Source organism: Thalassophryne amazonica, chromosome 1 (assembly GCF_902500255.1).
Source record: "Thalassophryne amazonica chromosome 1, fThaAma1.1, whole genome shotgun sequence".
Classification (NCBI taxonomy): domain Eukaryota; kingdom Metazoa; phylum Chordata; class Actinopteri; order Batrachoidiformes; family Batrachoididae; genus Thalassophryne; species Thalassophryne amazonica.
This window is the reverse complement of record NC_047103.1, coordinates 119813090-119837285: the sequence shown is the minus strand read 5'-3', so window position 1 is coordinate 119837285 and position 24196 is coordinate 119813090. Positions and strand designations below refer to the sequence as shown.

The following is a 24196-nucleotide window of genomic DNA, read 5'->3' as shown; positions in this document are numbered from 1 at the left end:
ATTGTAAAAAGAGGCAGAAAACATAAGACTTGTTCTTCTCTCTGCTCCTTTTCATTCAGGTGATTTGTGATGCTTTATAGGGAGAAGTACGCTGAGTTGGTGGAGTGTCACAGATGGGGGTGGCATGCGAGGTGCTTTCCCGTCGAAGTTGGAGGAATGGGCTTTGCAGGAAAGTCACTCTGCAAGGCCTACAGCCTCCTGGGCATCACCGGAGCACGCAAGAGAAAGGCCATCACTGCAGCATCCGAAGCTGCAGAGAGAGCCTCTCGGTGGCTGTGGATCAGGAGGGACAAGCAGTGGGCGATGGGTTCTTGGACACAGGCCGGGAATTGATCACTCCCGGTCGGGTCGCCTCGGTGAGGGGGTCTGAAGTTGAAAGACCCGAAACCCCCCATGACCCCAGGTACTATCACTGATGATGTGTCCAAGAATTTGCATTATGAGATGTATGTAACCACCATGTCATTCTGGCGAGGCCAGTGAAAGCCAGGAATAGACTGGTTGACGACCATGAACAGAGTGGTGACAGCTTGGAGAGACAGCAGACAGCACGGAAAGACGGCAACCGGGGCAGGAAGGGCCAGCAACCCGACCTGCATCTTCTGAGAGGAAGAACCCAAACTCAGATACGAAAAGTCCTAAAGAAGCATACCCCCAGGGGAGCCCGAGAGGGGGGGAGAGTGAGCACCCCAAACGGACGGACAACCAGGCAACGACCCATGCAAACGGACAAGTGACAACGAATGCCATATGTGTATGTGGCAAAAGCTGCAAAAACCCACAGGGTCTGAAGATCCACCAGACCAAGATGGGATGTTTGGAGAATGCACAGCTAGAGCAGCACTCAAGGAACAGCCTTAGAGAGACGCAGGAGGAACCAGGCCAGGGATTACCCCACAGCGCCCAGAACCCCTGTGCTCCAGAGGACCTTGGTGAGATGCAGGAGGAGCTGGGCCAGGAGTCACCCCACAGAGCCCAGAACCTCCAAGCTCATGAAGTCCAAGCTCCACGCATTCCACAACATCAACAGTGGGGTAAGTGGCCTGCAGCCAGCAAAGGGAGTGAGTGGCGAAAATTTGATGACGACATTGATGGTATCCTGGAAGCTACCATGAGGGGAGGGGCAGACAGGAAACTTCAAACAATGGCAACCATGATCACCAGTATCGCCATGGAAAGGTTTGGGCTAGCAGAAAAGAGGGTTACTACAAACCAGTACTCCAAGAACCGCAGGGCAGAAAAGATCTCACAGCTACGCCAGGAACTACGACTCTTGAAGAGGCAGTTTAAGGGAGCAAGCGAGGACGAGAAGTCAGGATTGTCAGAACTTCGAGGTATCCTTAGGAAGAAGCTGCTAACCCTCCGGCTAGCAGAATGGCACAGGAGGTGGGCCAGAGAGAGAGCCAAGAGACGTGCTGCCTTTCTGGCAAACCCTTTTGGGTGTGCCAAACAGCTGCTAGGTCAAAAACATAGCGGCCACCTCACATGCTCAAAGGAGGAGGTAGACTCATATCTCCATAATACCTACAGCGATGCAGCCTGAGAGGAGGACCTGGGTGAATGCAGAGGCCTGATTAATCCGCCTGCTCCGACCACTGCCCTTAACACCAAAACACCCAGTTGGAAAGAAATCCAAACTGTTGTCAAGGCTGCCAGATCCAGCTCAGCACCTGGACCCAATGGAGTACCTTACCTGGTGTACAAAAGGTGCCTCAAGCTCCTGCAGCACCTGTGGAGTATCCTGAGGGTGATCTGGAGGAGAGGTAAGGTGGCCCAACAGTGGAGATCCACAGAAGGGGTTTGGGTTCCAAAGGAGGAGAGTTCAACCACCATTGAGCAGTTTAGAACCATCTCACTGCTTAATGTCGAGGGGAAGATATTCTTCAGTATCCTCTCCCATTGGCTGTCAGTCTACCTCCTGAAGAATCAGTACATCGACACCTCGGTGCAAAAGGGGGGGATCCCAGGGGTTCCAGGGTGCCTTGAACACAGTGGAGTGGTAACACAACTGATCAGAGAGGCCCAAGAAGGGAAAGGAGACCTGGCGGTACTATGGCTGGACCTAGCCAATGCGTATGGCTCCATACCTCACAAGCTAGTGGAGGTGGCATTGGAGAGGCACCATGTCCCGAGTAACATCAAAGTCCTCATCATGGATTATTATAACAGCTTTAACCTGAGGTTCACTTCTGGCACAGTTACATCAGAGTATCATCGGCTGGAGAAAGGGATCATCACGGGATGTACTATTTCGGTGATACTCTTTGCCCTGGCCATGAACATGCTAGCCAAGTCTGCCAAGCCGGAATGCAGAGGCCCCCAAACCAAGTCCGGAATCCGTCAGCCTCATTCATGGATGACCTGACAGTAACAACAGCGTCAGTCCCTGGATGCAGATGGATCCTCCAAGGTTTGGAGAGACTAACCACCTGGGCTTGGATGCGCTTTAAGCCAGAAAAATCCAGGTCGCTGGTCCTGAAGAGAGGGAAGGTGATTGACCAGTTCCACTTCTCTCTAGGAGGTACCCATATACCATCAGTCACAAAGAAACCCGTGAAGAGCCTTGGAAAAACCTTCGACTGCTCCCTAAAGGATGCCGCCTCCATCAGGGCAACCAATGAACAACTGGAGAGTTGGCTCACAACAGTTGACAAGTCACGTCTTTCGGGCACATTCAAGGTGTGGTTATACCAGCATGGCATCCTGCCTAGAATACTGTGGCCACTGCTCGTATACGAGTTTTCCATCTCTACTGTGGAAGGGTTTGAGAGGAGGATCAGCAGCCACCTGTGATGTTGGTTGGGCTTACCTTGAAGCCTGAGCAGCATCGCCCTCTACGGTAACAAGACCAAGCTGACGCTCCCTATCAACAGCCTTACTGAGGAGTTCAGGGTTACCAGAGCAAGGGAGGTGCTCCAATACAGGGAATCCAAGGATCTGAAAGTATCCCAAACAGGCATTGAGGTGAGGACTGGCAGAAATTGGAAGGCACAGGAGGCTGTGGACCAGGCAGAAGCACGGCTGCATCACAAAGAGCTCATGGGATCTGCGGTAATTGGCCGGGCAGGGCCGGGAACCATTTCAACAATCCACTACAACAAACCCGAGGGAAAGGAAAGGCAGGACTTGGTTCAACGCGAAGTGAGAGCTAGGCTTGAGGAGCAGCGTGCAAGCCAGATGGTGGGATTGAGACAACAGGGCACATGGACCAGATGGGAGGAAGCCATGGAGAGGAAGATCTTGTGGCTGGAGTTGTGGAAGGCAGAACCCTACCGCATCAAATTCCTAATCCAGTCAGTCTATGATGTCCTGCCAAGCCCATCAAACCTTTTCACTTGGGGCAAGGCCGATACCTCAGCATGCCCCTTGTGTCAGGGAAGAGGAACTCTGGAGCACATCCTCAGCAGCTGCCGTAATGCACTGGGGGACGGTCGGTATCGCTGGCGCCATAACCAGGTGCTGAAAGCAGTTGCTGAGTCCATCAATACTGCCATAGACCAGAGCAAGAGCTTGAAACCATTAAGGCGGGAAATCTCTGCAAAGAAAACCTGCACCCTCTCAGCCCTTTCTGGAATAGTTTGAACACCACTGGTTTAGACGATGAGTCAGTCAGCATGTTGTTAACCAAAGAAGAAAGAAGGTATATGCCATTCACTGTCTCTGATGTGTTTTTTTTTAAATAACTTTCTTTATGGAGAAACCTGACACCAAGAAGGCGGAGCTTATGACCATTTGCGTAGCCTCTTTAAAATAACCCTTAAAATAAAATAACCCTTTAAAATAACAAAGACCCTTTTTCCCTCTTCTGCTCTTTTCTGCCACTCTTCCTCACTATCCTTGTGGCTTTTGTTTCATTGTTTCTTTTGTTGTGCTGCCTTGTTGTTGCTCTGCTATTTTCTCTGCTCTCCCTCCCTCTCTTTTCCCCAGCTGCTGCGCAACAGAGCTGATTACTGCACCTGTCAGCAATCATTTGCACCTGTATATAAGCTCTGGTTCTTCCACTCCATATTCGCCAGAAACTCAGTTTTCACCCAGTGGTAACCTAGCATCACTATCCTCTGTGATAGTTAATTCCATGCATACGCTTGACTCTGCATTATTTGTTTTTGACTCATCCTCTGCTCCTTGTTTCTAGTGTTCCTGTCTCCGGTCAGCTCCGTTGTGACCTTGTAGATCTGTTTCCTTCCCATACCACACATTCTGGTCCAGCCTGTGTCTCCGTGCTCCAGTGTCTCAGACAAGATTACCAGCATAATTCATGCCTGCTTTGTTCAATAAACTGTTACCTTTTTTTTAACCACAGCTCCCTGCATTTGGGTCCCATCTTATTCATTTGGCTCAACATTAACAGGAGTTTCTGGCCATGTCATGACTCAGTGGGAGCAGACCTGGATTCACAAAACCATCAGCTCACAGGGGACGCTACTAGGACACCAGCAGCAGCAAATTCAGACCCTCACTGACCAGCAACACGCTCTGTCCGTACAGGTATAACAACGATGCACTCATCTCTCAGCACTCACAACCGAGCTTACTCAGATCACCTCTGTCCCCCCACCATCTCCGTCATCACCCACACCGCCAGTTCTTTCACAACCTCCAGCAACCTATGAACCAATCATATGTAATCCAGAACCGTTCTCCGGCTCTGTAGACACATATGCAGCATTTCTTTTACAGTGTTCTCTCATCTTTTCACAATGTCCATCAGTTTATTCCACACACCAAAGCAAAATAGCATATCTGATCACTTTGCTCCAGGGAAGCCTTAGCTTGGGTAACAGCCCTTTGGGGCCAGCACTCACCAGTCCTGAATTCATATTCCACCTTTATTCAGCAATTTCGGATGGTCTTCGATCATCCAAAGCATGGGTAGGCAACCTTCAAATGGCTGTTGTCTCTCCACCAGGAGAACCGCAGCATTGCAGACTATTCCATTGAGTTCTGGGTTTTGGCAATGGAAGCCGACTGAAAAATAGCAGCACTGTGAAGCATGTTTTTTAATGGTCTTGCCAAAAATTGTAAAGATGAGCTGGCGGTCCAGAATGAACCCAATTCACTTGACCAACTTATCATTCTAGTCATCAAACTAGACAACCGGTTGAGGGTAAGATGGCAGGAGAAGGGCCGGAAGGCTGAACGCACGTCTTTCCCTCAGACCCCTCCACGACTCGGTCCTGTTCCTTGTTCCTCAAGCTCCACCGGCAATACATTCCCGGCAACCACCACGCCCACTGCAGACAAACCCATGCAGCTGGGCAGGGCTCGATTAACACCTGAGGAAAGGCAGCATAGAATAGCAGCCAGGGAGTGCATTTATTGTAGTGCCCTGGGGCCACATCCTCTGTGATTGTCCGGTTCAGCCAAAAGCCAATGCTCACTAATAGATCCCAGGCCATTGGTGAGCCATACTCAAATCATGGGTGATAGATCATCATGCACTCAAATCCCTGCCACTGTTCACTTCCAGCACCATTCCATTTCAGTACAGGCTCTCATTGATTCCACTGCGGAAGGTAACTTCCTTGACAAAGGTGTTGTTGTCACCCAGGCACACAACCCGGTAGTGAAACGCTGTACCCCATCACAGTGAACGCCCTCGATGGGATCAAACTCCCCATTATCATGTACCCATCACTGAAACCATCACATTATTGGTGTCAGGGAATCACCTGGAAACTATTTGTTTTTTTGTTTACTCTTCTTCCTCTCTGTTGGTGTTAAGGCACTCCTGGCTCACCCTCTTCAATCCAGTTATTGATTGGCGGTCCACTACAATCACCCAGTGGAGCAAAGCCTGCCATCACAGGTGTTTACAGCCATCCGTGCCCCCGGTCAGGGTGCCAGAGAGTCTGACTATCCACCACCTAATCTCACCACCTTCCTGGAATGCTATCATAATTTAGGTGAAGTCTTTAGTAAGGATCGCACACTCTCACTCCCAAATCATAGGCGATATCACTGCTCCATTGTTTTACGTCCGGGCGCGTCCCTCAGCTCCAGTCGGCTGTACAATCTGTCCCACACAGAGACGGAATCAGTGGAGCAGTATATAAAATAATCTATGGCTGCAGGGCTTATTCACCACTTGTCATCTCCCCTAGGGGCAGGCTTCTTCTTTGTAGGCAAGAAGGAGAGGACCTTTCACTCATGCATTGATTTTCAGGGGTTGAAGACCATCACAGTCCGTAACCAATACCCACTCCTGCTACTTAATTCAACATTCAACTGACTGAACAGGACCACACTTTTCATCAAATTAGACCTACACAATATATACTGTCTGGTCAGGATCAAGGAGGGAGATGAGTGGAAGACTACGTTTAACATCCCGTTGGGTCACTTTGAGAATTTGGTCATGCCTTTCGGTCTCACAAACATTGCCATCACATTTCAGGCACTCGTTAACAATGTCCTCTGCAATTTCGTTAACCATTTTGTCTTTGTGCACTTAGATGAGATTCCGGTTTTCTCCAGTAGCCTCTCCAGACACGTCCGTTATATCTGTCTTGTTCTCCAATGCCTCCTAGAAAACCGCCTGTGTGTCAAAGCCAAGAAATGTGACTTTCATAAAGACTCTATTTCCTTCTTCTGCTTCATTTTTGAAAGGAACCAGATAAAACCCGACCCATCCAAAGTTATTGCTGTCACCAACTGGCCTACACCCACCAACATCAAACACCTCCAGCAATTTCTAGGTCTTGTCAACTTCTACCATCGGTTTATGTGTAATTTCAGTCAGGTCACAGCTCCACTCACCAAACTCACCTCTCCCAATACACCCTTTCTCTAATCCGCTAATGTTGACCATACATCCAAAGCACTTAAACACCATTTCTCCATAGCACCCATACTTATCCAGCCAGACCCTGACCTGGAGGTTAATGCCTCTGACATTGGAATCAAGGTCATCCTGTCCCAGTGGGCTGAACTACACATGAGGACCTGGTCAATGACCTGAAGAGAGCTGGAACCACAGTCACAAAGATTACATTAGTAACACACTACACTGACGCAGTTTAAAAGCCTGCAGGGCATGCAAGGTCACCCTGCTCAAGCCAGCACATGTCCAGGCCCATTTCAAATGGCCATTGGCCATTTGAAGTTCACTTCAGTACTTCAGTTCAGAACATATCAAAATTTATATTTATCCAGACATAAATTATTTATATTTAAAGTCAAGGATAGATCCATAGTATGACCCTTAACATGTGTGGGACGGGAACATGATGTTTTGGCCTGTCCCATCTGTGTCTTATGTCGTTATGCTAGTTGTCATTGTGGTCTGTCTCCTGTGTGTGCCTTATGTGTTAGTCATTAGTGAGTTCCACTGTAGTTGTCTGCCTTTCTTCCTTAGTACTTAGTTACTTTGTGGTTCCACTGTAGTTGTCTGCCATTCTTCCTTAGTACTTAGTTACTTTGTGGTTCCACTTTAGTTTGATTATTTTTTAATGGTGTATTTTAGGTTCAGCTCACCCCCAGTGCTTTTTGTGGTTTGCTTCACTCTGTCTGTCAGCTGCTGTGTGTATGCTTGTAGGTGTGTCTCTGTCACTCGTTCCCCCTCACAGCTGTTTCACATTCCCAATCACACCACCTGTCACTCGTGTACTCGTCTTTGTGTCACTACTTAAGTTTGTCACAGTGTGGTCCTCAGTTGCTGGGTTTTTCTGGTTCATCACATTCCTGTCAGTTTAGTTTTCCTGCGTTGTTCATGTCTGCTTGCCCTGGTGTTGCTGCTGACTCTCATCGTGTGCCTCTGTCTGTTTACACTGCTCATTACTTTTGGACACATCAGCATATGGTAAAAAAAAATCATAAGCTTTTTTTCCCCTACACCAGTCTGATCAGTGTCTGCCTGTTTGGGTTCAATCCTGCCAAACCTTAACACATGCTGCCTAAAGTTAAAAGACTGTGACCGTGATGAGTACATTACACATAATAAAGGATGCATCATTAAGGTGAAGGTTCAAATCCCTGAATATTAAAACCTTCTCCAATTTAATGATCGATGGCAAAAAGTCATTAAATTCAATTAAAAGATTTTAAAATAAAAAGTTTCCAAAAAAATGAACCTTCATCGTCTTGAACTCAAATGAAGAAAAAGAGTCCGACTTCATGTGCCTGCATGTAAATCTGTGCTGAAACACAGAAGCAAGACCTCCGCCATGACCCAACTGACCCAGGGTTCCAAAGAAGGAGCAGTCAGCCAGACAAATCTTCTTCAAGTGAACATAATCCATATTTCACTGTAATGTTTCAGTCAGGAACATAACATCTAAGGTCTCCTCAGTGAAGAGATCAGTAAAAATAAACAATTTGTTCGTAATGGCGTGAACGCTTACCAGAGCATCCTGGATCGGTGATGAACGGTAGGCACACTCAGCAGCTAACCGCAACGGTACATGAATTAACCCTCTGGGGTCCGAGGGCATTTTTTGGATAGTTCACTCACCTGGCATAAATGTTTTATTATTGCTGTTAACAGTTCTCCCTGCATCCCACAAACAAGTTTTATGTCTCTTTTTTCAGGACAACCTGTACTTTCAGAATATAAATGTTTTTGTTGTGTTTTATAAGTGTAATAAAGGTTTACAATCAAAAATAGGCAAGGAAAAAATAAAGCGAAAAAAAAAACACCGCAAACTATAATAAACAACTGTTTTGACACTTTATAAAGGTAATTTGAGGTCTTGTGTGAATGACTGTACAACAAAAAGGTTCAAACAATAAACACAAATGCACATTTTGAACAATATATGCAAAATGGTCTATGCGTTTTGTTATTTTGATATGGTAAACAGTGCTTTACACAGAGAAAGCAACAGGGTTATCCAGTAACATTCACATGCAAACTATTGGAGCAATCCTGATAGTTACACATTCTTTATTTGAGCACGTGAGATTGTCATCAGAGGCTCTCCGTGTGCTCCTGCTTTCACTTTCGCTGTGCGTAATGGTGCAGGGCACACTGATTATGTACTAATAGTATGTACTCATTGGAAAACCCAGGGGGCTATTTGAACATGCCAACTAGTAACATATCACTCCTGAAAATGATCTTTGGCTTTTCACGTGAGGTAAATCTGCCCTATGATTGGATTTTGGAAAACCAGGTGATGGTGCACCAATTCCGATTGGACACTCAGATTGTGCACATCATCACACAGCTTCTATGACGAGTACAAAGATGGCTGATGGCTGGCTCGAAAGTCCGTGGAGTTAACTTTTCAGCAAAACAATAGTAAGTTTCTATCTCATATCATTCAAAAGTTATTTATAATTTAGTAATGCTTGGTCTTAGCCGTTGTATACGACGGCGTCGGCCCCAGAGGGTTAAACACCTGTGGACACATGATCACCTGCTGCTCCAGGCACTGATCCTTAGATCAGGTTGAAAAATCATCATGTCACTCCCATCAACTGATGAGAAGTAAACCATGCAAGAAAATTGGTAAAAATGCATGGCCTTAAACCTGTTTCGGCTTATTCTTCGAGACCAGACGATGCCGAGGACAAGGTCAAGACTGAGTTATTACATAGCAAAGCCAAGACTTCAAAACATCAGCATCGAGACCAGCCTCAGCCTTGGCGGCCTCCAACACTGTTCTGTCATGTTCATTTTGTGGAGCTGAACTTTCTGTTTCTGCTCTTCTAGTCTCACATGTTTCTGCACATCTACATTTGACTGATTTGTTGCCAACTGAGCAATCAGACAGTCCAATTAGTGTTAGACCGTTCCCTCGTCTGCAGATTGTATAGATTCACCCTGTTCTCTGACATTACTATTCCAGGGCTTCTTTCCAGTGTCTTTGACCTCCTGTTACAGATATTTATTGCCATCATGTGGTCATTTTGTGTTGATGTCTTGTACAAGAACTCTCTTTTATTGACCTTTCACCTCTTTTTGGATAATACTCTGTTGCCTCCCTGAGAAAGACTATGTTACCAGGTACTGAAGTATGCTTTTTTGTGTGGAGAATAAACCTGCTTTTACCTTCCATCAGTATGTTTCACTGCATTGGGGTCCTTTGCCAAACCACTACAGGTGCGCAAACAGGTAGACTGCATCCCGTGTAGAAGATGCAACCAAAAATTAATTGGAGACTGTAAGGTGCCGGCAGGGAAGAGCATAACTAGACAACACTCCATCATTGGTTATAGGATGACTTTGTCAGTGGGAAGAGGAAGAGAGTGAGAGTCAAACCAAGGCTCAGGTTTCAGAAACTGAGGGAGGAAGACTGTTATGTGAAATTCAGGGAGGAGGTAAAACGGGCACTGTATGGAAGTGAAGTGATTCTGGACAGCGGGACAACTACTTCAGGTGTGGTGATGGAGACAGCTAGGAAAATAGTAGGTGTGACATCTGGACAGAGGAAGGAAGACAAGAAGACTTGGTGGTGGAATGAAGATAGAAAAGTAAAAAGAGAAAGTGGGAAAACAAAAAAAGAAAGTTGGTGAGCTGATGAAAACTAACTGGAAAACAAAGAGATGTGGTGGAATTTGAAATGAGATGAGGCAAAGGCTAAGGAAATGCATATAATGAGTTGTACATGAAGTTGACCACTAGGAAAGGAAAAAGAAGTTGTACTAACTATCCAGATAGAGGGACAGAGCTGGAAAGGATGTGCAACAGGTTAGGTCAATAAAGGATGCAGATGATAATGTGTTGACAAGTGAGGGCAGTATGTTGAAAAGACAGATGGAGTATTTTGAGGAGCAGATGAATGAAGAAAATGAGAGACAGAAGGCAGGGTGAGGTGGAAAGAATAAATTGGAATGTGCAACAGATTAGGAAGGATGAAATGTGGATGGTGATAAAGACAAAGGAGAGTAGAAAGACAGGTGGTCCAGATGACATACCACTGGATGCATGGGAATGTTCACGAGAGATGGCAGTGGAGTTTCTAACCAGTTTGTTTAATAAAATCTTGCAAAGTGACAGGATGCCCGAGGAGTGGAGAAGAAGTGTCCTGGTTCCAATTTTTAAGAATAAGGGTGACGTGCAAAACTGCAGTAATTAGACACACATGAAGCTGATCAGCCATAGCATGAACCTATGGGAAAGAGTAGTGGAAGCCATGCTGAGAAAAGGGGTGAAGATCTATGAGCATCGACATGATTTCATGCCAAAAAAAAAAAAAGACCACAACAGATACAGTGTTTGTGCTGAGAGTAGTGATGGAGAAGAATAGAACATTTCAGAATGGGCTGCAATACTGTATGTGTTTGTGCACTGAGAGAAAACTTATGACAGAGTACCAAGAGAGGAGTTGGGGTATTGTACAGTGCATCCAGAAAGTATTCACAGCACTTCACTTTTTCCACATTTTTTTCATGTTCAAGCCTCATTCCAAAATGGATGTTTTACACACAATACCCCATAATGACAATGTTACGAACCTTTTTGGGGGGAGGGGGATTTTTACAAATTTTTAGTAAAAATAAAAATATAACACAATGCTAAAATACCCTCAGCCCTATGAGCATTGTGTTCTTTATAATTTGCAGTTGTTTAATTAATTATGAAGATTTATTGTTGTTGGGAAAGTGTAGGTACACGGACCCACAACAGGGGGCGCAAATGAACAGACAATGGAGGAAGTCAAATAACAACACTTTACTGTTGTGAATGGGCACAACAAACACAACAGATTACAACAATAGACAAAAAGCCAAATCACAAAAGGTGTCGTGTGGGCAGGCTCGAAGATAGAAGACGTCTGTCCAAAGTAGAACCGGAACCACACAATTTCCTCCGCCACCAGACCCCGGGAATACTGGAGCCGCCAAGTCCCGAACTCCCAGGTGGCCACTGCCTCCGCGTGTCGGACCTGGTACTGCTGGCGAGGAACAAAAAAACAATTAAATGTGGGCGCGTTTGCACCCAGCAATCCACACGGCAGGAAAACTACCTCCACCTCTCGTTGGAAAAAGAGTCTGCTATACGATGCACAAAAGTCACAAAAGGTTACTGTCGAAAGATCACACAGTCAGCTGAGAACGTTACCTTCCAGGTAGAGCGATATCTCGGCAAAGAGGTGGAGACGTCGTCCTGCTGATGTACCCCTGCTGATCAGGTGATTGGTAACAGCTGTTGCAGGTGATGCGTGACAGCTGTCACCCTGGCTGCTCCTGTGAGGCGGCTGCGCCCTCTGGTGCCTGGAGCCCGCACTCCAGACAGGGCGCCCTCTGGTGGTGGGCCAGCAGTACCTCCTCTTCTGGCGGCCCACACAACAGGACCCCCCCCTCAACGGGCGCCTCCTGGCGCCCGACCAGGCTTGTCCGGGTGGCGGCGGTAGAAATCAGCCAGGAGGGCCGGGTCCAGGATGAAGCTCCTCTTCACCCAGGAGCGTTCTTCGGGACCGTACCCCTCCCAGTCCACCAAATACTGGAAGCCCCGGCCCATCCTACGGACATCCAAGAGCCGGCGTACAGTCCAAGCCGGCTCGCCATCGATGATCCGGGCAGGAGGCGGCACCGGACCCGGAGTACAGAGGGGTGAGGTGTGATGCGGTTTAACTCGGGACACATGAAACACAGGATGGATCCGCAGTGAGGGCGGAAGCTGAAGCCTCACTGCGGCTGGACTGATGACCTTAAGGATCTTGAAGGGGCCGATGTAACGGTCCTGTAGCTTGGGGGAGTCCACTTTGAGGGGAATGTCCTTTGTGGATAACCACACCTCCTGCCCTGGCCGATACGCAGGGGCCGGGGTCCGCCGACGGTCTGCATGGGCTTTTGCCCTCGTCCGGGCCTTTAGCAAAGCAGAACGGGCGGCACGCCACACCCGACGGCACTTCCGTAGGTGGGCCTGGACCGAGGGCACACCGACCTCTCCCTCAACCACCAGAAACAACGGGGGCTGATACCCCAGACACACCTCAAAAGGGGAGAGGCCGGTGGCTGAAGACACCTGGCTGTTATGGGCATACTTGATCCAGGCCAAATGGGTACTCCAGGCCGCCGGGTGCGCGGCAGTCACGCAGCGCAAGGCCTGTTCCACCTCCTGGTTTACCCGTTCTGCTTGCCCGTTGGTCTGAGGGTGGTACCCGGACGAGAGACTCACCGTGGCCCCCAGTTCCCGGCAGAAGCTCCTCCAGACTTGCGAGGAGAACTGGGGACCGCGATCGGAGACGATGTCTGTTGGAATCCCATGCAGCCGGACGACGTGGTGGACCAGGAGGTCCGCTGTCTCCTGGGCTGTTGGGAGCTTCGGGAGGGCCACGAAGTGGGCCGCCTTGGAGAATCGGTCCACTATCGTGAGGATGGTGGTGTTACCCTGGGACGGAGGGAGGCCCGTGACAAAATCCAGGCCGATGTGGGACCAGGGGCGATGAGGCACAGGCAGCGGCTGGAGTAGTCCTGATGCCCTGCGATGGTCAGCCTTGCCCCTGGCACAGGTGGTGCAGGCCTGGATATAATCCCGGACGTCGGCCTCTAGGGACGCCCACCGAAGCGCTGCCGGACAACTGCCACGGTTTCTTCGCACACCCTGGATGACAGGAGAGCTTGGAGCCGTGACAGAAGTCCAGGACTGCAGCCCTAGCTTCTGGTGGGACGTATAGTTTGTTCTTCGGCCCAGTTCCGGGGTCCGGGCTTCGTGCCAGGGCCTCCTGGACGGTTCTCTCTACGTCCCAGGTGAGGGTGGCCACGATAGTGGACTCCGGGATGATGGGTTCCGGTGGATCCGACAACTCCGCTTTGACTTCATCTTCATGTACCCGGGACAAGGCATCCGATCTCTGGTTTTTGGTCCCGGGACGGTAGGTGATCCGGAAGTCAAAACGGCCGAAGAACAGTGACCAGCGGGCTTGCCTGGGGTTCAGCCGCTTGGCGGTCCTGATATACTCCAGGTTCCGGTGGTCAGTGAAAACCGTGAATGGCACGGACGTTCACTCCAACAGATGTCTCCACTCTTCAAGAGCCTCTTTCACCGCAAGGAGTTCTCGATTGCCGACGTCATAGTTCCGTTCGGCCGGGGTCAACCTGCGGGAAAAATAGGCACACGGGTGAAGGACCTTATCGGCCTCTCCGCTCTGGGAAAGCACAGCTCCTATCCCTGAGTCCGAGGCGTCCACTTCAACCACTAACTGGCGACTAGGATCGGGCTGCACCAGAACGGGTGCAGACGAGAAGCGCCGTTTCAACTCCTTGAACGCGGCATCGCAACGATCCGACCAGGTGAAGGGGACTTTTGGTGAGGTCAGGGCTGTCAGGGGGGCTAGCTACCTGACTGTAGCCCTTAATGAACCTCCTGTAGAAATTTGCAAAGCCGAGGAACTGTTGCAGCTTCCTACGGCTAGTGGGTTGGGGCCAGTCTCTCACCGCCGCAACCTTGGCCGGATCAGGAGCGACGGAGTTGGGGGAGATGATAAACCCCAGGAAGGACAAAGATGTGCGGTGAAACTCACACTTCTCGCCCTTCACAAACAGCCGGTTCTCTAACAACCGCTGCAGGACCTGACGTACATGCCGGACATGAGTCTCAGGATCCGGAGAAAAGATGAGTATATCGTCTAGATATACGAAGACGAATCGGTGCAGGAAATCCCGCAAGACATCATTAACTAATGCTTGGAACGTCGCGGGGGCGTTTGTGAGGCCGACGGCATGACCAGGTACTCAAAGTGACCTAAGGGGGTGTTAAATGCCGTCTTCCACTCGTCTCCCTTCCGGATCCGAACCAGGTGATACGCATTTCTAAGATCTAGCTTAGTGAATATTTGGGCTCCATGCAGGGGCGTGAACACTGAATCCAACATGGGGCAACGGGTATCGATTACGAACCGTGATTTCGTTCAGCCCCCTATAATCAATGCATGGACGAAGTCCGCCGTCTTTTTTCCCACAAAAAAAGAAACCTGCACCCATCGGGGAGGTGGAATTCCGGATCAACCCGGCGGCCAAAGAGTCCCGGATGTAGGTCTCCATTGATTCGCGCTCAGGTCATGAGAGGTTGTACAGCCTGCTGGACGGGAACTCAACGCCTGGAACCAAATAAATGGCACAATCGTACGGACGGTGGGGGGGAAGGGTGAGCGCCAGATCCTTACTGAACACATCCACAAGGTCATGGTACTCCACCGGCACCGTCCCTAGATTGGGCGGGACTCTGACCTCCTCCTTAGCCTGGGAACCGGGAGGAACCGAGGAACCTAAACATGCCCGATGGCAGGTCTCGCTCCACTGAACCACTACCCCGGACGGCCAATCGATCCGGGGATGGTGTTTTAACATCCAGGGGAACCCTAGAATCACACGGGAGGTGGCAGGAGTCACAAAAAACTCGATCTCCTCCCGGTGATTTCCTGACACCACCAGAGTTACTGGTGGTGTCTTATGTGTGATTAGAGGGAGTAGGGAGCCATCGTGGGGAGGGCGGAACTCGGTCGGAACCGGAAGGGAGAGGGACGGCGTGTGCCCGGCCACACCCTTCGTCTCGTTCCCGACGGCGTTCTTCTAACCGATTGTCTAATCGTATAACGAGATCAATAAGCCCGTCTAAATCCCGCGGTTCGTCCTTGGCCACCAGGTGCTCCTTCAGGACCAACGATAGTCCATTTACGAAGGCGGCGCGGAGGGCAGTGCTATTCCAGCCGGACCTCGCAGCCGCGATGCAGAAGTCGACTGCATAAGCAGCTGCGCTCCGGCGCCCCTGTCTCATTGACAGCAGCACGGCTGAAGCGGTCTCTCCTCTATTTGGGTGATCGAACACTGTTCTGAACTCCCTCACAAACCCATCATATGTCAGAAGGAGCCGTGAATTTTGCTCCCAGAGCGCTGTAGCCCAAGCGCGTGCCTCACCGCGAAGCAGATTAATCACATAAGCTATCTTACTAGCATCAGTCGCGTACATGACGGGACGTTGTGCGAAGACGAGCGAACACTGCATAAGAAAGTCCGCGCATGTCTCCACACAACCCCCGTACGGTTCGCTGCAACTCACCGATCATTCCTCCTGCAGACGCCTGTGCGCCCTGCTCTTCCATTGGCCGTTCAACGGCCGGTTGACGCCCCTCGGGGTCCATGACGTTGGCCGAGATATCCTGTTGGGAAAGTGTAGGTACACGGACCCACAACAGGGGGCGCAAATGAACGGACAATGGAGGAAGTCAAATAACAACACTTTACTGTTGTGAATGGGCACAACAAACACAACAGATTACAACAATAGACAAAAAGCCAAATCACAAAAGGTGTCGTGTGGGCAGGCTCGAAGATAGAAGACGTCTGTCCAAAGTAGAACCGGAACCACACGATTTCCTCCGCCACCAGACCCCGGGAATACTGGAGCCGCCAAGTCCCGAACTCCCAGGTGGCCACTGCCTCCGCGTGTCGGACCTGGTACTGCTGGCGAGGAACAAAAAAACAATTAAATGTGGGCGCGTTTGCACCCAGCAATCCACACGGCAGGAAAACTACCTCCACCTCTCGTTGGAAAAAGAGTCTGCTATACGATGCACAAAAGTCACAAAAGGTTACTGTCGAAAGATCACACAGTCAGCTGAGAACGTTACCTTCCAGGTAGAGCGATATCTCGGCAAAGAGGTGGAGACGTAGTCCTGCTGATGTACCCCTGCTGATCAGGTGATTGGTAACAGCTGTTGCAGGTGATGCGTGACAGCTGTCACCCTGGCTGCTCCTGTGAGGCGGCTGCGCCCTCTGGTGCCTGGAGCCCGCACTCCAGACAGGGCGCCCTCTGGTGGTGGGCGAGCAGTACCTCCTCTTCTGGCGGCCCACACAACAATTGTTTTATGTAAAATTTGTACTTGTGTAATAAAGCCCCTCTATCAATCAATCAATCAAAACCAATATTTACGTTTTAGGAGCAGAAGTTGTGCAAATCAAGGAATATTTGTCAATCACCCTCATCCATTTTCAGGTATTAATGAGACAAATTTAATTCCATAGGAAGTTAGCATGCGTGCTAACATCTACAAAATGTCTTAAAAATCACTCCAGATGTGTTACCAGGTTACAAAAACAGCGTTTTCAGTTTTAGAAGTGTTTATTCCTTGCTAGCTTTTACATTATATATGACAAAGAGGAATATTTACACACAAATGAAATGGAGTTTCACAGCTAGCTACCAGCCTGTGATGTCACCATGCTAACGTCCATGAAATGTCTTGTAAATAAGTTCAGAAGTGTTATAAGGTTCCAAAAACAGCATTTTCAGTTTTAGAAGTGTTTATTTCTCACTAGCTTTTAGATAATATATGAGAAACCTGTATATAAACACAAAACAAAGCGATTTTGGAGAGACCAGCCACTCGCCTCATGGTGCAGCTCTACTCTGATTGGCTGTCATGCCCACCACTCAAAAACAAAACTGAACAGACTGAAACAGAATGTGACTTTTTAACTTCCTAAAATATGTCAAGGTTAGACATCTTTGAACTTGCCCAAGGTTTGTGTCCCAAGAATGTTCCCTGTAAATGTTAAGACTCTGGCAGTAAACGGACTGGACTTATGATGAACACAGATGGACAAATGGATGGACGGACGGATGCAAATCCTTCGCAATACCCGATGGCCATATTTGATGGCTTTGGGTAAAAACTAAGAAATTACATGTACACAGGGATTCACAGCCTTTGCCATTAATCACAGGTGCATCCTGTTTCCACTGATCATCCTTGAGATGTTTCTACAGCTTAACTAGAGTCCACCTGGCATAAATTCAGTTGATTGGACATGATTTGGAAAGTCACACACCTGTCTACATATAAGGTCCCACAGCTGACAGTGCATGTCAGAGCACAAACCAAGCATGAAGTCAAAGGAATTGTCTGTAGACCTCAGAGACAGGATGGTCTGGGGAAGGGTACGGAAACATTTCTGCTGTTTTGAAGGTCCCACTGAGCACAGTGACCTCCATCATCTGTAAATGGAAGAAGTTCGGATCTACCAGGGCTCTCCCTAGAGCTGACACGCCCCCACCTTACCGTCTAAACTGAGCGATCGGGGGAGAGGGACCGTATGGATTCGGAATGAACATATCAGAGGAAAAGCAGAAGTGGGAAAGTTTGGAGACAAAATCAGAGAGGCGAGACTGAGATGTGCAGAGAGGTAATATTTAGTATTTCCAAGCTGCTTTTTGTACTCATGAATTGCCTCAGAGAGTGGGTCAGACTGTCTTGCAGGCCGCATATGGTCTGGAGAGCAGAGTTCCGCCAGCCCCACTATAAGCCTTTCCAATGTGGCTTTGTTTGAAAATAATAAATCAGCTAACATGTCCTAACATGTTGCAGTGGAATGACTGATTTCAGTGATGACACCTTATGATTGGTGACAAAGATGTGAAAATTTCTGCTGTTGGCCATCTTGGCAATGAATTGTACAACATGTTTGTGCATCACACAGACAAAATAATTCATGATACTATTTACACAAGTAGACTGATGCTAGTTTACATCTTAAGGTTAAATATCATGTTGACTGTACCTACACTGCAAACATGTCTCCTGATCTGTTGTTAGCTTCTGCTGTATTATTGCTGTTTTATGTTGCTGACAAAAGAGTCCACCAAATGTATCCATAAAATTTACATTCAGGGCATCAGTAGCTACAGGTCAGGTCTGGGAGCATACCGCCTTCGGTCCCAGATGGAAACCATCGAGGCAGACAACTGGTACATTCACATCTCTCAAAAATAATCGTTACAAGATCAGTACTGAATTTGTGGTGTGGATTAGGGTTGAGCCGGATACTCATTTCAGATGAGTATCCAGTACGGTAAAGTATTTTTGAAGAGTACGAGCATTATTGGCCACGATATTGGCCTCTCTTCATTGGCTTCCTGTTAATTCTAGAATAGAATTTCTCTGTGAATTTTCAGAACTTTTGTCTGACTTAGTGCTTAGCTCAGATAAGATAATTATATTGGGCGATTTTAACATCCACACAGATGCTGAGAATGACAGCCTCAACACTGCATTTAATCTATTATTAGACTCAATTGGCTTTGCTCAAAATGTAAATGAGTCCACCCACCACTTTAATCATATCTTAGATCTTGTTCTGACTTATGGTATGGAAATTGAAGACTTAACAGTATTCCCTGAAAACTCCCTTCTGTCTGATCATTTCTTAATAACATTTACATTTACTCTGATGGACTACCAGCAGTAGGGAATAAGTTTCATTACACTAGAAGTCTTTCAGAAAGCGCTGTAACTAGGTTAAGGATATGTTTCCTTCTTTATGTTCCCTAATGCCATATACCAACACAGTGCAGAGTAGCTACCTAAACTCTGTAAGTGAGATAGAGTATCTCGTCAATAGTTTTACATCCTCATTGAAGACAACTTTGGATGCTGTAGCTCCTCTGAAAAAGAGAGCTTTAAATCAGAAGTGCCTGACTCCGTGGTATAACTCACAAACTCGCAGCTTAAAGCAGATAACCCGTAAGTTGGAGAGGAAATGGCGTCTCACTAATTTAGAAGATCTTCACTTAGCCTGGAAAAAGAGTCTGTTGCTCTATAAAAAAGCCCTCCGTAAAGCTAGGACATCTTACTACTCATCACTAATTGAAGAAAATAAGAACAACCCCAGGTTTCTTTTCAGCACTGTAGCCAGGCTGACAAGAGGTCAGAGCTCTATTGAGCCGAGTATTCCTTTAACTTTAACTAGTAATGACTTCATGACTTTCTTAGCTAATAAAATTTTAACTATTAGAGAAAAAATTACTCATAACCATCCCAAAGACGTATCGTTATCTTTGGCTGCTTTCAGTGATGCCGGTATTTGGTTAGACTCTTTCTCTCAGATTGTTCTGTCTGAGTTATTTTCATTAGTTACTTCATCCAAACCATCAACATGTCTATTGGACCCCATTCCTACCAGGCTGCTCAAGGAAGCCCTACCATTATTTAATGCTTCGATCTTAAATATGATCAATCTATCTTTATTAGTTGGCTATGTACCACAGGCTTTTAAGGTAGCAGTAATTAAACCATTACTTAAAAAGCCATCACTTGACCCAGCTAATCTTAGCTATTATAGGCCAATCTCCAACCTTCCTTTTCTCTCAAAAATTCTTGAAAGGGTAGTTGTAAAACAGCTAACTGATCATCTGCAGAGGAATGGTCTATTTGAAGAGTTTCAGTCAGGTTTTAGAATTCATCATAGTACAGAAACATCATTAGTGAAGGTTACAAATGATCTTCTTATGGCCTCAGACAGTGGACTCATCTCTGTGCTTGTTCTGTTAGACCTCAGTGCTGCTTTTGATACTGTTGACCATAAAATTTTATTACAGAGATTAGAGCATGCCATAGGTATTAAATGCACTGCGCTGCGGTGGTTTGAATCATATTTATCTAATAGATTACAATTTGTTCATGTAAATGGGGAATCTTCTTCACAGACTAAGGTTAATTATGGAGTTCCACAAGGTTCTGTGCTAGGACCAATTTTATTCACTTTATACATGCTTCCCTTAGGCAGTATTATTAGACGGCATTGCTTAAATTTTCATTGTTACGCAGATGATACCCAGCTTTATCTATCCATGAAGCCAGAGGACACACACCAATTAGCTAAACTGCAGGATTGTCTTACAGACATAAGGACATGGATGACCTCTAATTTCCTGCTTTTAAACTCAGATAAAACTGAAGTTATTGTACTTGGCCCCACAAATCTTAGAAACATGGTGTCTAACCCCATCCTTACTCTGGATGGCATTACCCTGACCTCTAGTAATACTGTGAGAAATCTTGGAGTCATTTTTGATCAGGATATGTCATTCAAAGCGCATATTAAACAAATATGTAAGACTGCTTTTTTGCATTTACGCAATATCTCTAAAATTAGAAAGGTCTTGTCTCAGAGTGATGCTGAAAAACTAATTCATGCATTTATTTCCTCTAGGCTGGACTATTGTAATTCATTATTATCAGGTTGTCCTAAAAGTTCCCTGAAAGCCTTCAGTTAATTCAAAATGCTGCAGCTAGAGTACTGACGGGGACTAGAAGGAGAAAGCATATCTCACCCATATTGGCCTCTCTTCATTGGCTTCCTGTTAATTCTAGAATAGAATTTAAAATTCTTCTTCTTACTTATAAGGTTTTGAATAATCAGGTCCCATATCATATCACCCCAATAGAACGCTTCGCTCTCAGACTGCAGGCTTACTTGTAGTTCCTAGGGTTTTTAAGAGTAGAATGGGAGGCAGAGCCTTCAGCTTTCAGGCTCCTCTCCTCTGGAACCAGCTCCCAATTCGGATCAGGGAGACAGACACCCTCTCTACTTTTAAGATTAGGCTTAAAACTTTCCATTTTGCTAAAGCTTATAGTTAGGGCTGGATCAGGTGACCCTGAACCATCCCTTAGTTATGCTGCTATAGACTTAGACTGCTGGGGGGTTCCCATGATGCACTGAGTGTTTCTTTCTCTTTTTGCTCTGTATGCACCACTCTGCATTTAATCATTAATGATTGATCTCTGCTCCCCTCCACAGCATGTCTTTTTCCTGGTTCTCTCCCTCAGCCCCAACCAGTCCCAGCAGAAGACTGCCCCTCCCTGAGCCTGGTTCTGCTGGAGGTTTCTTCCTGTTAAAAGGGAGTTTTTCCTTCCCAATGTCGCCAAGTGCTTGCTCACAGGGGGTCGTTTTGACCGTTGGGGTTTTTCTGTAATTATTGTATGGCTTTGCCTTACAATGTAGAGCACCTTGGGGCAACTGTTTGTTGTGATTTGGCGCTATATAAATAAAATTGATTTGATTTGATTTGATTATCCGAATAAAACTCATCAATATCTGTGCTCGTGCTGAAGGAAAATTCTCATTGGCTAACTGACTGTCTTCACACTCTGTGATTGGCCAGTCACACACAGCGCCTGCCCCTCCCTACACAGACACGTCTGTCTGCAGCTTCTCTCACACACACAGACAGGATCTCTCTCTGTGCTTGGCTTTATTCTAAGTTTTCTTCAGCTCGCCTCTTTTTTGGTTTGTATGATATTTAAAGTTACTTGGTGAACTTTTTTCGTATCGTACGTGGTAGATTTGACAAGACAGAGCTGAAAACAGCTCATGTCGCATTGGTCACTGCCTCCACTCCGGTCTTTTTTTTTTTAACCATATGTTTGCTCCAAGTTTGGCTGGTGATATAAAGTCAGTCGGAAAACTTTGCTCGTACTGAACACGGTGCTTTTGAGAAGAATACAGTGAACAACGCTGACATATTATTTCCCTGTTTGCCATCACTGGATGTTTGCATGAATCACCAGTTTCACACAGATCATTAAAAAATAAATAGTCTTACAGACCACTTACACACACACATATAGCTGAACACACAAAGTAGTCTATATTATTATCATATACCTATAAATGATACGCCAATATGATTGGATAAAACACTAAAGAATAAATAGCAATACACCCTTTTCGCGGACGGGTAATATTTTTCATACCACCCGAGTAATCAGCCAATCCGGACAGCAGAGCAGCGCCACGACGAAGAGGCACAGTCAGAGGAACTGTGAAATACTGGTGAGTCACTATTAATAATTTCTTATGTGTCCAACCTCGTAGGTTGATCGTTAAAATTAAATTTGTTAATTCTAAAAGCCATCATAATTATTTATAGGAAAACCTTCTATTTTTTTCTACTAAGGTTTGAACTTTGAGTGTTTACACGGGAGAGAAAAGTGAGAAAATGTTAATGCCTGTTTGAGAAAAGTGTATAAAGTGTGTAGTGAGGGGTTTTACAGCCTTAAAACATCTATAATAATTGTAAAAAATAATGCTGACTACTTCGCGGATTTCGCCTATCGCGGGTTATTTTTAGAACTCCCGCAATACACGAGGAACCACTGTATATGATAAAATCATTATCAAGTTGTTCACCAATGAATGTGGCTTTTTACACCCTTCCGAAAACCATACAACTGTTATCATTTATAGGTATATGATAAAATCGTTATCAAGTTGTCAGGGTGTATGGTTTTCCTTCCGGGTGTATAAAGCCATATTCATTGGTGAGCAACTTGGTAACTGATAATATTTTTTATTGAATACGTATGGCTGCATGCAGTATCTGACACTTTCTCATTGCAGTTCATAGAAATAAACTGGTCAGTCGTAGGGATGAGCGAGTACACCACTATCTGTATCTGTATCTGTTCAACCATCTAAATGATCTGTATCCATATCTGTACTCATAGTGGGCGTCTCCTAAACTGGAAGTGGGCGTGGTTTAACTCAAAATGGCTGGGACTCAAATCAGTACTTTATTTTAAGTCTGAAATTGATATGGATTGATCAGACGTTGCTATATTTATTGTTTATTTGAAAACTATTTACAGAACAGCCTCAAATTGAGATTCAATTCAATGTTTTTGATCACAAAAGTAAGAGAACTATTTACAGAACAAGTTTTTATCAACTCAGAACATGAATATTCTTAAGTCTATGAATGAATATTTACAGAACAGCCTCAGAATTGAGATTCAATGATTTTGATCACGATAGTAAAGGAACTATTTACGGAACATTTTTTTTTAATGAACTCAGAACATGAATATGTTTTTGATCACAATAGTAAAGGAACAATTTTACAAAAGAAGTTTATTTTTATAAACTTAGAACATGAATATTCTTAAGTGTATGAATGAATAACAGAACAGCCTCAGAATTGCCATTCAAAGTAGTAGGAAATTATACTTCCTGGTGTGTTATGTTTGCTTAAGTCTCTCTCTATGTAGCTGGTCAGAGACTCTGTGTTCCCTCCTATGGCTGGCCCTTCTGATCCTCTGCAGCTGCTGTGTCTGCTCACCTGCAACCAGCTGCAGGATTTAACTGAGGTTCAGATCTTTCAGTCTCCATTGTGGTACTGACATCTAGGCCTCATCTGTGAAGTTTTTTCATGTTTTGTGTTTTTGATGTTTGTCTACCTGAAATTTCTGCTTAACTGCTCTCATCTTAGAAAGATGAGAGAGATCTGTAATTTTCATCATAGGTAGGTACACTTCAACTATGAGAGACAAAATGAGAAAAAAAAAATACAGAAAATCACATTGTAGGATTTTTAAAGAATTTATTTGAAAATTGTGGTGGAAAATAAGTATTTGGTCACCCACAAACAAGCAAGATTTCTGGCTCTCACAGACCTGTAACTTCTTCTTTAAGGGCCCTGTCCCACTGGCGTTTAGGAGGATTTGCATATGGATTGCACACAAAATTGGCC

General features: G+C 46.2%; 1 pseudogene; it reads left to right on the top strand.

The window, feature by feature from the left end:
• The first annotated feature begins 626 nt into the window (after positions 1-626).
• LOC117512693 lies at positions 627-23846 on the top strand (annotated as a pseudogene).
• Positions 23847-24196: the final 350 nt, after the last annotated feature.